This window comes from Apium graveolens, chromosome 1 (assembly GCF_009905375.1).
Source record: "Apium graveolens cultivar Ventura chromosome 1, ASM990537v1, whole genome shotgun sequence".
Taxonomy (NCBI): Eukaryota; Viridiplantae; Streptophyta; class Magnoliopsida; order Apiales; family Apiaceae; genus Apium; species Apium graveolens.
In genome coordinates this window covers 185,768,379-185,772,789 of record NC_133647.1, presented here as the reverse complement: position 1 = coordinate 185,772,789, position 4,411 = coordinate 185,768,379, and positions in this window count along the sequence as shown.

Sequence of the window (4,411 nt, the reverse complement as noted above, 5' to 3'; positions counted from 1 at the left end):
AAAATACTTCTGTTTATAATCAATAGGCTCAAAATTCTTTTTAGTGGAATCTGACTTTCTACACTCACTGGCAAAGTGCCCTGCCAAGCCACATTTAAAACTTTTGAATTTATATTTATCCACCATGTTTCTATTTGGCTTGGCTGCTCCAAAGTTCTTTTTGAACTTGAGCTTAGCAAATCTTCTGGAAAGAAAAGCTAAATTCTCATCAATATCATCCATGTCATCTTGGCTCAAATTGTCTTCATTTTCAGCTACCAGCCCTTTACCCTTGTTCTCACAGGCCTTTGATGTAGACTTAACAGCTTCTACCTTCATCTCTTTCTCTTTTTCTAACTCAGCAACCAGTGCTATGGACCCTCCTTTCTTCCTTCCTTTCTCCATCCTTTCATCTTGCTCTATTTCAAGCTCATAAGTTTTCAGGATGCCATACAGTCTCTCCAAAGTAAACTCCTTGTAATCTTGAGAGTTTCTCAATGAGACTGTCATTAGTTTCCATTCCTTTGGAAGAGATCTAAGGAACTTGAGATTGGAGTCTTTTGTCTGATAGAATCTTCCATGCAACTTCAGAGCATTTAGTAGTTTTGAAATCTACTAAAAATGTCAGTGAGAGACTCACTATCTTCACAATGAAATTGCTCATATTGCTGAATTAGCAGCTGTATCTTATTATCCCTTACTTGCTCAGTACCATCACAGATAATCTGAATTGTGTCCCAAACCTCCTTGGCTGTTTTTTAGTTGATGATGTTATCAAACATATCACCATCAACTCCATTTAACAATATATTCATGGCCTTCTTGTCTTTCCTGACTTGCTCAATATTAGGATCTGACCATTCATGCCTAGGCTTCGGAACAGATGGTTCATTGCATGTTGCAGCTCTCAATGGTACATGAGGACCTCTCTCTATGCAATCCACATAGGCCTCATCTTGAGAAAGAAGATGTAGGTGCATCTTCACCTTCCAGTGGTGATAATTGTCTTTGTTCAGAAATGGAATCTTAACTCCAACATCCTTCTTGTTCATCTTGCTGTTTGTTGTGATCTTTAAACTATTTGTACTTCAAGAGCTTGCTCTGATACCAATTGTTATTCCCTAACAATACAATAAGAATTATAGAAGGGGGGTTGAATGTAATTCTAGCTTCTTTTTGCGATTTTTTATAACTGTTCTAACTCAAAAATATATAAGTGTTTGATTTGCAAAGTGTAGAATGAAAGAATTATATAAATCAAAGCAAAAGTAATAAAAACACAGGTCTTTAAAACTTTATGGTGGATTTGAATGTATCCACCAGATATATATATATATATATATATATATATATATATATATATATATATCGAGAGAACCCTGTGAAGCTTGAATAGCTCACAGCTGCTTTTACAAGTGAACAAACAAACTACAGAGAAATTCTTAACAGTTACAGCATTTTCTATTTCTCGTCTGAAATGTGTTTGCTTAGTTATTTGTTCTACTAGCTACACTTGGTTTATATATCACCAAGTTTACATGGTAATAAGACAGGATAATAAAACAAAACCTATCAAGTCTAACTCCATGCTGCTTCACTACTCTATTCCAGCATCTTTGAATATCTTCATAATAGCATGGAAATGGTAATGCTTCTTTGTTCTCATTTTCCTGCTAAACAGGCTGCCACATTCCTTTTGCAAACACCCAACGCATGTTATTGTGTTATCACTGTCAACAGATATTAGAATTGATCATCCGTCGGGTACTTTCTTGACATCCGTCGGGTAGCTTTGTTGCTCATCCGTCGGGTAGCTTTGTTGATCATCCGTCGGGTAGCTATTTGACACTTGACTCCATTTCACTTATACAGAATTACAAGACATCTTATATTTATAATTAATCAACCTATTATGCATATCTACTAGTAGTCAACATGACTCATGTGTTACTACAGAATCTACACAAAGTTGTTTGCAAAAATGTGTTGCTATACTTATTCTTACATAAGCTACTCACTCGATGGATATCAAATCATCATTCATCGGGACTATATTGAATCATCCGTCGGGACTGTATTTGATCATCCGCCGAGTGCTACAAAATACACTAAGTTAAATCTACTAATATGTTTTGTGTGAATTATCATCAAGTTCACAACATATTCCTAACAGCATTTACAGCCAAAGACATGAAGAAAGTTTAATGTTGGCTTCCTGTTCTTGAACAATTGGTAGGGTGTCATGCATTTTGCTTGATTAAACAAAGAAATATTCTGAGTTTAGCATGCAGTATTCATAGCTTCAGCCTAGAAGTAATGTTGGTAACTTTGATTCTTATAGCATTGTTCTTGCAGCTTCAATAAGGGAACTGTTATTCCTTTTCACCACTCCATTTTGTTGTGGAGTTCTTGCTGCTGAAAACTCATGCATGATCCCATTTTCTTCACAAAATAATCTCATCACAGAATTCTTGAACTCAGTTCCATTGTCATTCCTGGTCCTTCTTACTTTGAAATCAGGATGATTGTTGTTTTGTCTTATGTGATTGATGATGAATTCACTAGCTTCATCTTTGGATTTGAGAAAGTATGTCCAAGAGAACTTTGAGAAATCATTCACAATTATTAGACAGTATCTTTTCCTTGAGATGGACAATATATTGACTGATCCAAATAAGTGCATGTGTAGTAGTTGCCAAGGTTCTTCAATTTGTTGAATCAAGCTTCTTTCTGAATGATGCCTTAATTTGTTTTCCATCTGACATGCATCACACAGTCCATCCTTTGAGAATTCCATTTGAGGAATACCTCTTACCAAATCTTTTCTAACCAGCTCATTCATAGTCTTGAAGTTAAGGTGGGATAGCCTCTTGTACCATAGCCAAATTTCATCTTGACTTGCCTTGCTAAATAGACAAGTGACAGATTCTGTATTTGATGAGTTGAAGTCAGCTAAATAAACAAATCCTTTTCTCACTCCAGTAAGAACCACTTTGTTGCTTTTCTTGTTGGTCACAATACTGGCTCCAGAATTGAATGTTACTGAGTTACCCTTATCACAAAGTTGGCTTTACTCAACAAATTGTGCTTGGGTCCATCCACTAGGGCAACTTCCTCAATTATGACATTATCTTTTAAAATCAAGCCATATCCCATAGTATAACCCTTGCTGTCATCTCCAAAAGTAATACTTGGGCCAGCTATTTCCTTGAACTCAGTGAGCAGGATATAATCTTCAGTCATGTGCCTTGAGCACCCACTATCCAAATACCAAGGATTCTTTCTATTTCCCTGGACATAACAAAATCAAATCAAGTTGATTTTGGTACCCAAGTTTCCGTAGGTCCTGTTGTGTTAGCCTTTTTCATAGGTTTCTTAGGCTTGTCCTCATTTGATTTAGGAATTTGAAGTTCATCCTTAATCAATTGAGTAGAACCCTTAAAACCATTCATTATTGCAGAATTATCATGCACAGGCTGGTTAACATGGAAAGGCATATTTTGTGCGAACATGCTATTCCAGTATGGCATGCTAAATGGCATTTATGGCATACTAAGTGCAGCATAGTAAGGATTTTGTGCAAATGGCATATTAGCAAACCGTACATTCAAATTATGTGCAGGCATAACATTCACAGGCATTGTAGGCATACTGGGAAATGAAGGAGGTGCAGACATGGAAGTAGGCATATCACATTTGCAATTAACAGACATATGATTAACACTACCACATTTAACACAGATTTTTCTTGGTGCATATTTATCAGGTGTGTAGTTGTTATGTTTGTTAATTCCTACTTTCCCATTTCTATTGTTTTTCCTTTCAGACTCTGCTTTCTCTTCAATTTTCTCCAATCTGTCATTTAATTGGTTAATAGACAGATGCCCTACATTGACTCTCTTGTTCTGTTTCACTTGACTTATTTCTCCTGGAATAAAGTTTTTAGAAACTAATCCATATTTTTTATTTAATTTAGCTAGCTTGGCTTTGCTGACTGGCTTACTTTCACTCAACTGATGTGGCTCATTTTCTTTTGACGGATAATTCTTTTGCTTATTCGACGGATAATGTTCATCATCCGTCAAATCCACATCCGTTGAATGTCCTTCAACCAAATTGGAATCAAGTTTATCCTTGCTCTATTTCCAAGCTGTATCACAGAAGGATTCTATACCTTGAACTTTAATAATTTGAGCATGGACATCTCTAGATTATTTCTATGCCTTAATTACTTCATGTTCTCGTTCAAGCTGCTTTCTTAAAATATCCTCTTTTTTAAGGATTCAGTCAGCTAATCATTAGCAATCTTGCACTCTATTTTCAGTTTTTCAAACTCAACAAATTGAGTTTCTAACACATTGTTTATTTCACTAAAAAAAATATTGTTCTCTTTAAGTTTAGTGTTTTCTTTAGTGAGAGATTTGAGTGTAAC